The sequence below is a fragment of the Herpailurus yagouaroundi genome, unplaced genomic scaffold, assembly GCF_014898765.1.
Source record: "Herpailurus yagouaroundi ecotype Mexico unplaced genomic scaffold, PumYag 77, whole genome shotgun sequence".
Classification (NCBI taxonomy): Eukaryota; Metazoa; Chordata; class Mammalia; order Carnivora; family Felidae; genus Herpailurus; species Herpailurus yagouaroundi.
Genome location: NW_024412388.1, coordinates 67,040,229 through 67,050,535, shown reverse-complemented (window position 1 = coordinate 67,050,535; position 10,307 = coordinate 67,040,229).

Below are 10,307 nucleotides of genomic sequence, written 5' to 3'. Positions count from 1 at the left end.
TTTTTTTATGTTTTTGTTCACAAGCTATACTGATAGCTATTCGTGTGGGGATTGTTTGGGTTTCCCAGAAAAAATTAGGCATAGAAATTTTTAATGCACCTGCCATCGACTCTATCTGGGTTCTGCCGGAATGCCTCAGCACATATTCTTTGGTGAGGGTGCTTTTCCAGAAAGAAAAATAACATTAGCAGAATTGGTTCAAAATGAAATCGCTGTTACTTTTCTCATCTTCCCCTAACATATTGCTTTTATTGCTCGTTTATTCAAAACTCTCTGGTGTTCACGTAAATAATTAACATAGCATGCATTGTTATTGTTGAGTGAGATACCAGATTTTTTTCCTTTGGTTCAGAATTAACAGAAGTGCCTTGAGGAATAGAGATGGAAAGTTTTGTGAAACTTTCACTGTAGTTTTGTAAAGAGTTGTTCAGGGACACTGGAATGGGCAAAGTAATTATAAACAAAATGTATAAAGCACAATAATTCTCATCTGACAGACCCTCAAATCAAAAGTAGTTTCACAGGGAATCCAGTGGAAATGCATGCTGTTGAATATTGCTGGCTACTGGACTTTTTCCTATATAGAAAGAGAATGCAGTAAACATAATTGAATTGCCTCTCTAAGCTGATATGTTGAGTTCTGTTATAATTAGGGCATAGTGTCTTCTGCAATGACTAAAAATTACCAGGATGATGTCTGTGCCATGCATCTTTGGCTAACTTTCCATGAGCAATTTTTGTGTTTTGTTTTTTGTTTTTTTTAATCCCTTTACCACTAATTGCCATCTAACTCCAGAAAGCCATCAGATATTCATAGAATATGCATAGAGTTTTGTGTCTAAAAGATAGTGACAAATGATGTGGTTTATTTTCATATTTTTTTAGGTAAGAGAGTTGAGGCACAGAAAAGTAAAATGATTAGCCTAGCATCTAACCAATGGCAGATTCAAGGCCAAATTCAAATCTTTGGTAACTCACTTCAGTGTCCTTACTCTGCATTAAACTGTCTTGCATTAATGCCTTCATTCTTTGAGGGTCAGAATAATTCTCTCCTGCCTATAATGTGTTATTACTCCAATTATTAAATTTTCTAAGTACAAAAACAAAAAAAAGTTACCATTGACTTTAACTTATGTAATGTGGGATGGACTTTAACAATGAAATGGGTGGGAAAAATTAAGGGATTACCAATTATGGAAATTTTCAAGCATGTAATCAAGATGGGAAACTCAAATCTTAGATTTAATAAGAAAGAGTATGAAGTTATATTGGTCACTACACATGATCAGATCCTAGCAGATACTCTAGAGGTGAAGTTATAGTTACTGATTAATTTTTAAAACACTTAACTCCTTAAAAATGCTAAGTGGGCAGTGTCTCTACACTGGAAATGTCCTGGTATGAGCTAACTTGAAGTTTTGAGAGGTCCCTAAATGATCATATGCCACACAAGTTGTGCAACAAAAATATAAATGTGACAACTCAGTCTGTGGCTGTCTAGTAGGAACAAAAACTCTAGAACCTAGCCACAAGTTTGGTTAAGAAAAAAAAATTTCAGAACTCATTTTTCTCCCACCAACTAGTTCCCTGAAGACCAAGTGAGATGAATTCCTCTACTTGATAACTGGTCTATGACCCCACCATGCTCTTCAGAATGGTGACTACATCTTACACTTTCGCTGCACTTTACAATTTTCAAGAACATTGCATTTCATCTTCACAACAATATTGTACGCAGTATAATTTTACAAGCGAAGGGACTGATTCTTCATGAGGTTAAATAATTTGTGCCAGGCACATTGGTAAGAAATGAACAAAGTTGGAATTTAAAAACAGTTCTACTTAATCCAAGCCTGAGCGAAGTTTTTCCTTTTCCTTTTTCTTTGTCTCCCCATAGGACCACACTGCCTAGAGTACAACAGTCGTGATCCTATGCCCTTAGAGGACACCAGACTATTGCCAGAGCAAGTAACTGCACCTATGTAAGACCTGAGAGTCAATGTTATCAGTATCAAGTGGACAATGAACCCATAACAAAGAAAAGAAAAGAAGAGCAATGGAGTGCAAATTATTAGAGATAAATTAGAAAGTGATCTAATTTCCCCTTTATTTGACTTCTAACAGTTGAAGAAGGTGGATGATAATTTTAAAGTCTCTCTCTCTCTTTCTCTCGTTTTCTCTCTCCCAAGTTAAAACTATAAAATATTTATCAGATATTAAAGAAATGACAATGGGGGCACCTGGGTGGCTCAGTCGGTTCAGCCTCCAAGTCTTGATTTTGCCTCAGGTATGATCTTGCAGTTCATGGGATGGAGCCCCGCTTCACCTCTGCGATCACAATGAGGAATTCTCCCTCTCCCTCTCTCTCTTCCCCTCCCCTGCTTGTGCTCTCTCTGTCTCTCAAAATAAATAAACATTAAAAAAAAAGGAAATGACAGTGTATATTGGTATAACTAGAGATTATAAAAGAATTTATTTTTAAGTTTAAACTTGTCTTTAATTTATTTTTGTACAGTCCCCACATGGTTTTATTTTTATTTTGTTAAATGTTTATTTATTTATTTTGAGAGAGCACAAACAGGGGAAGGGACAAAGAGAGAGAGGGAGACAGAGAATCTGAAGCAGGCTCCAGGCTCCAGGCTCCAAGATGAATGCAGGGCTCAAACTCAAAAACTGTGAGATCATGACCTGAGCCTAACTCCGTCGCTTAACATGCTCCCCTCCCCCATGATTTTAAAATTAATGCCAGGACTAAGAGAAGAATGTAGGCTAGTATAGCTATGATCCACTGATTCAACCAAGAGAAATAGGAGTCAGATTCTAATCTTTCACCTCTCTTAATGGCCATATTAAACTAGACTCATTCACAATTCCACTGACTTTACCTTACAGCTGTTCACTCCAACTATTCCCCTGTTGACAGGCTGTCTTAAGGCTCTCATCATCTCATTCATTAAAAATTTTAATTATTGAGAGCCTGCTATGGGCCGATGTTCTGGACACTTTGGAATACACTATTGAACAAAATAGCAGATCCATACCCTAGGTTCTAGCGAGGGAGAAGAACAATCAGCATAATAAAGTAAATTATATATATGTTTGAGAGTGACAAATGATTTGGGGCATAAAACGGGAGCAGGACGTAGAAGCTTGTGAGTGCTATGTGAAGATAGATGTTGGCAATTTTAAAGAGGATGACCAGAAAAGTCCTCAATAAGAAGATGACACTTGAGCCAAGATTTAAAAGCAGTGGAGAAATTAACCCTGCATTTGTGGGGCAAAGGTCCTAAGATGGGAATATATCTGGCATGTATGAGGATCAGCAAGGAGGCCAGTGGGGCCAGAACAGAGAGAGCCAGGGGAAGAGTAGTGAGAGAGGTCAGGCAGGTTCTAGGAACACGTAAGCTATGGGTAATGAGGATTTTACTCTGAATTATTTGAAGAAAAAATTATGAGTTGAGCAGAGAAATGGCATGACCGGATTTGTTTTCTTTAAAAGAATGGCTCTTGGGGCGCCTGGGTGGCGCAGTCGGTTAAGCGTCCGACTTCAGCCAGGTCACGATCTCGCAGTCCATGAGTTCGAGCCCGGCGTCAGGCTCTGGGTTGACGGCTCAGAGCCTGGAGCCTGTTTCCGATTCTGTGTCTCCCTCTCTCTGCCCCTCGCCCGTTCATGCTCTGTCTCTCTCTGTCCCAAAAATAAATAAAAACGTTGAAAAAAAATTTAAAAAAATAAAAGAAAAGAAAAGAATGGCTCTGACTGCTGTGTTGTGATTGAATTACAGGAGGCGAAGATAGAACAAGAAAGCAGTTTAAGAGTTTATTACAGAAATCTAGAAATCCATTTCCTGTTTTGTCTATGAAAGTAAACTTTAGCTGAAGCCTTAGTCTGTAAGCCTTTCAGTCCATCTGTCAACCTGACATCAGTTACTTTCTGAACTGTAAGCTCAGTCACGTGACTTGTCCCTTTCAAAATATCAATGGTTACTCCTTGCCTACAGAATTATGCCCAACCTCCTCATATAAATGTCTTCAAAATATGACCCCAATCTATATTTCCAGATTAATCTCCAACTGCTTTCGCCATTCCTGACGTGTTTGCTTTAGTTATAAAAGGTCAGCTGCTATTCCTGAACATGCCATGCTCCATCATGCCTCTGTGCCTTTGTGTTTGTCATTCTCACTCATAAGAAAGCACATTTCTTTTTTTCTGCCTAGTGAACTTTAAATTCTCTTATTGAGATTCAACTCAAACATGGTCATTCAGTGAAGACTTCTCTGACTTTCTATTGCAAAACTCACCCTTCTTTTCAGTACATTCCATTGCCTTTCATATACGTCCCTCTTATAGTACTTACAAATTCAAAGGTATGTTTTCATGCATCTGCTTCCCAATACACTGAGTTTTGTGAGGGTAGATACTATGACCTGACTGTTTTCATATCCCATGTCTTGAGTTATAGCCCATCACAGATTAGTGTTGAATAATTGTTTTTTGTTGAATGAGTGAATACATGAAAATCATGCTTAACGTGAAATATATAACATTATAGATCACATGTTTAGTAGTTATTCAAGCATAAAACTGCAAAATTAAGCCCTTAAGAAATTTAGAATGGCATAGTGGAAAAGACAATAGTTCACACTTTCTATATCTGCTTTCAGACACATTTAGGAAACCAATTTTAGTGAAAATCTATGTCCTAGACATATGCTCTTTGTAAATTATAAGTTTTCTGCCCAGATCCAGTTTAAATGACATCCCTTTATAAAATATTTCATTGCCAACTGACCCATGCAATTACTATGGATACAAAGATAAATAAATAATATTCTCTGCCCACAAAAACTTCATGAAAGAGAGGGTCAGTCATATACAAGACAGCCACCTGAGAAAATGAGGAGTGGCATTATAAATCACTGGGAAAAGGTCATTCAATAACTGGTTACAAAAATGAGCTTTTCATATGGGGAAGAAAAGAAATTTTCCTATGAATTAGTGATCTAAATGAGGAAGAAAATTCAAAACTTTTATGAACATATAGTCAGTCTTTTTTTTTAACCTCAGAAAAAGAATATTTTAAATAAGATATGAAGTTCATATAAAGGGGAAATTTGAGTCACTTCACTATAGCGTATAATAAAAGATTAATGTAATAAAAAAGATAAAGATATCTCAAGTGCCCTCCTTAACATCCATCACCCATTTAGCACATCCCCTCACCCACATCCCCTCCAGCAACACTTAGTTTGTTCTCTATAGTTAAGAGTCTCTTTAATGGTTTGCCTCCCTGTCTTTTTTTTTTCTTTCCCCTATGTTCATCTATTTTGTCTCTTAAATTCCACACATTAGTGAAATCAAATGGCATTTGTCTTTTCTGACTTATTTCACTTAGCATAATACATTCTAGCTCCACCTACATTGTTGCAAATGGTAAGATTTCACTCTTTTTTATGGCTGAGTAATATTCCATTATATATATATATATATATATATATATATATATATATATACCACACCTTCTTTATCCATTCATCAGATGATGGACATTTGGGTTCTTTCCAGAATTTGACTATTGTTGATAATGCTGCTACAAACATCAGAGTACATGTGCCCCTTTGAGCCATATACTAATTTAAATGACAAGAGGCTAGAAGATATTGACAAAATGTGTAACTCAAAAAAAAAAAGGAAGATTTATATCTAGAAGATATGCAGAGGTATTACAAATAAATAAGTATAAAAAAAGCAACATTCAAATAGGAAATGGGCAAAGCATATGAGCAGGCAATGTATAATAGAGGCAACTGCTTAACGTACCCAAAAAATAACCCAAGACCTAGAAAACTGACTACTTAGTTTAATAATAATTACATTAATAATATAATAATACCAGAATCATGTTATTATATGCTAATCTGTATTAATGCTCTCATTATTTTTTACATGTTATTCTTCTAAGTGTTTTGCAGGTATGCAAACTCTATTACCACACATAAAGTACAATTTTAAGATCTTTAGTGCAAACAATTTCTATATAGTACACCATTGCTACATTGTAGATACTATTTTTATCCCTACTGACACAAAAAGATCTTCTGTAAAAAAGCCTGACTTAATAACGTGAATTGTTTTTGTATAAGTATAAAAGACTAAACACAAATAATTCTATATATAATTATAAAGCCTTACATGATTTGGACCCTTTGTTATCTCTCTGTTTCTATCTACTATGTCTCTCTAATGACAAACTCTACTCTAGACATACTTTCCTTCTCCCTGATCTCAAAATCCTCCCACCTCTGGGCCCTCACTGGCCCAGTTATTTGCATCTCTCATTCTCTCATGTCATGGGCCTACTACCACTTGTTCATTCCCATTTAAAATAGGAAACCCAGGGGCATCTGGGTGGCTCAGCTGGCTTAGTGGCTCAGTTGGTTGAGGGTCTGACTCTTGATTTCGGCTCAGGTCATGATCTCATGATATGTGAGCTCGGGCTCCACTGGAACTTGGAATTCTCTCTTTCTCTCTGCCTCTCCCCCATGCACATGTGCTCTCTATCTTTCTCAAAATAAATAAATAAGCTTTAAAAAATAATAAAATATAAAATAAGGGGCGCCTGGGTGGCGCAGTCGGTTAAGCGTCCGACTTCAGCCAGGTCACGATCTCGCGCTCCGTGAGTTCGAGCCCCGCATCGGGCTCTGGGCTGATGGCTCAGAGCCTGGAGCCTGTTTCCGATTCTGTGTCTCCCTCTCTCTCTGCCCCTCCCCCGTTCATGCTCTGTCTCTCTCTGTCCCAAAAATAAATAAACGTTGGAAAAAAATAATAAAAAAATAATAAAATATAAAATAAAATAGGAAACCCAGTCCCACCCTGGCACTCTCAGTCCCTCTCATCTGTTTTTATCTGATAGAATTTATATGGTTCTAGTATACTATATAATTTATGTATTTATTACACTTACTGCTTATTTTCTGTCCCCCCCCACTAGACCTAATTTCCAAAAGGAAAAGAGTTTTGTCTATATCATTCATCAATGGAGTCTCAACATATATATGTAATATGTATATATACTTTATATATGTTTATATTTATATTATATATAATGTTTACTAAAAGCAGAAATAAAATATGACACAGAATTCACAACTGTTAATTCCAGGTAGTCTATGGATGTAATTATTTTTCTTTGTATTTCATAATTTTTAAATGTTGATAAAACAATTAATTAAAATATAACACATTTGAAGATTATAAATTATGTAGAATAGGATTGATTTTCCATCATTAGCATTTAAGTTACAGTAGTAAAAACTTGAGGTTATTTTTAATGAAATAACCAGTTGTTTTGCTAACATGAAGGTCCAGCTAGCTTTCCTTTTAATTAAACTAATATAGGGGCACCTGGGTGGCTCAGTCAGTTAAGTGGTCAACTTGGGCTTAGGGCATGATCTAGTGGTTCACGAGTTCAAATCTCATGTCAGGCCCTGTGCTGACAGCTCAGAGCCTGGAGCCTGACTCAGATTCTGGTCCTCTTCTCTCTTTCAGCCTCCCCTAATCATACTCCATGTCTCTCTCTCTTAAAAAAATTAATTAATTAATTAACATTAATTGAATTGATATATTATTTAAGCTACACATTCTATCATTTAGCTTAAGTGTATAAAGAATAGAAAATTACATAAATTTCATCAGAAAATAATTTGGTTTTTGAACTTGAGTATTTCCCCTCAATTTGATGCCCTAAAGAAACTCCTAAAATAAAAGCTTGAAGGAAAGGTTGATTTTTGGTCTATCACCCATTTAAAAATGGTTTTAGGTTTTGTATGAATAAATAAAGGTAGAGGACTAATTACCTTCAATTTAAAGAATTAATGAAGGACATCTATAACATATATAGCAGAGAATTCTTACCAGACTATAATTATAACCAAAAAACAAACAAAACAAACAGAGGACCTAACTTCAAAATCAAGCCGGTTTCTAGCAAAGTAATTTTTCTGAAAATTGCATCATGTCCCAATTTACTAGAGTGAACAGAACCAGGGATGTGCATGCTTCCTTGTGAGGTCTAACGTACGGATATTTAGCTTTAAGCATATGAGCCACATTACAGCCATATGAACAGGGAGTTACTGGACCAGCTACATGCAAGGCATTTATGAAAAACTAAGTGAGAGAATCTGGTCCCACTATGGGTAAATCGGGAGGACAAGGTGAAAAATCTAAATTCAAGCAACCAATAAACCAGATGGCTCCAAGGGGAATTCAACTGTTATATATAAAATTTAATATGGAACAGGCACCGTCAAGGTAAGTTGCTCCTTAAAACTCAGTGTAGCAGGCAAACCTCAGCGACTGGGAATCATAGGGTATTTCTACATTTCAGATGGAGAAGTCCCATTGTTCAACGGCCTGTCCACTAACTGAAATACAAGCAGAATGAAAAAAGACCGTAAGAAAACACAGATATAAAAATATTCTTATTTCTGATAAATCAGGTTTAGGAAGAAAAACAGAAAAATTTATTTCATACAATTTTTCACACACAAATTTCTGATTATTTTATATTCATGTGTAATTTCAATTTACTTTAATGACAGTTTCGGGACTAAGTAAGAACTTATAATAGAAAAAAATGAAGTGACATTCGTATGGATAATGGTAACTTTATTTTTTTCTCCTTAGTATAATGTTGATGAAAACATGAAAATGAAGAAATTAGCAGAACTGTGAAATTTGACGTTGTCAATATTCAGCTCTCTTGAAGCAGTTGATCACATACCATGCTCATGTAGCAATGCAATGGGAAAGTTCATAAACTTACTTTTAAAGAAATGCACTTTTTTTTTTATCCCAGGAATATTTGGAGAGGAGTAGCAAGTGAGTTTTATTTACATTTGTAGCCATAGGAGCAGAGACACCTGCTGAGGGAAGCTAACCTGGAAGCAGGCATTTTGCTAAGCTTTACCATAAAAGCCACAAATCTGTATGTGCAAGCCTGGTCTTTGTGAGTTGAGCCCCATATTGTGTGAGTCACAAGAAGTCCTTTTGCTTAGAGAGTCACAATTCTATACAGCATCAGAAATGTTCCTTGGACCCATGTGCCCTGCTTCACATTTGACTTTCCTGGGTTTCTATCCAAAGAATTATAACATGAGAAAAATAGAAAGTTCAGTCCCTAGAGAGGTATGTAATTTGAATATAAGGGCATCTGTACTCCATGTACCCAAAAGTCCACATCGGGGTGTGTGTGTGTGTGTGTGTGTGTGTGTGTGTGTGCGCGCGCGCACATGCACACACTCATGCAGGCATTACAGGATGCGACCAAAATTTGTTTTTCTATTAAAGAAAAGATGATCACCACCTACCATAAATAAATGATACAGCATGAACTGAAACTTAACTGGCCTAATGGGAGCTTCCAAGTGATCTGTTCTCTCCTCTGCATGTCTTCCAACAACTTGGCCTTCACATACTCTCCCACCCAAGTTTTCTCAGGTCCATACCATGAGAGTAATTTCACACAAGTTTTCCGGATGGCTCTCTGAGGTAGCTGCTACCCGTTAAAGCTACAAGGCAGTTCATTTTTTGTATGTGAGGCTAGCTGCACTACATCTAACTTTGGCCTCCCCATTTATTCAGTCAATTCCCTATTTTCCCATTTTCCACAAATATGTATTAACTACCACCACTAGATGCCATGCACTGTTCTAAATCTCGTGGAGCTTAGGACCCCAACTGCTTCTATTCACTTCTATGGTCTTGTAAAGAAAAGTGTGAAGTGCATAGATGTATGATATGAGCACAGCTCTCAAAATTTGTTATTATCCACAAGCCATTTACATGTTTTCTTTTTTGTGTTCTGAATTTTGAATGTGTTTACAGAGATCATGAAAATAGGAGCAAATACTTTTAAAAAATAGAAGTGTTTTGTTGCAAGCTATTTGTGGTGACTGGCTATTACATCTACCCAGAGCCACGTTCCCTTGAATACGCCTGCCTTAGGTTTGCAGGAACTGTCTCAGCTGATTACTGACCAATGAGAATGCCAGCAGCTACCCCAGCCTGCAAGAAGGCATGGAGATAAAACCATCACATTCATTTTCATCACTTTTTAAGGAATTAGGGACAAGTTTCTTTGGGGGAGAGGACAAAAGTGTGGAATTATTGTTACTATGACTCATCTTGAAGATGAATTTTCCTTGGGATGAGCACTGGGTGTTGTATGGGAGCCAATTTGACAATGGATTTCACATTAAAAAGAAAGAAAGAAAGAAAGAAAGAAAGAAAGAAAGAAAGAAAGAAA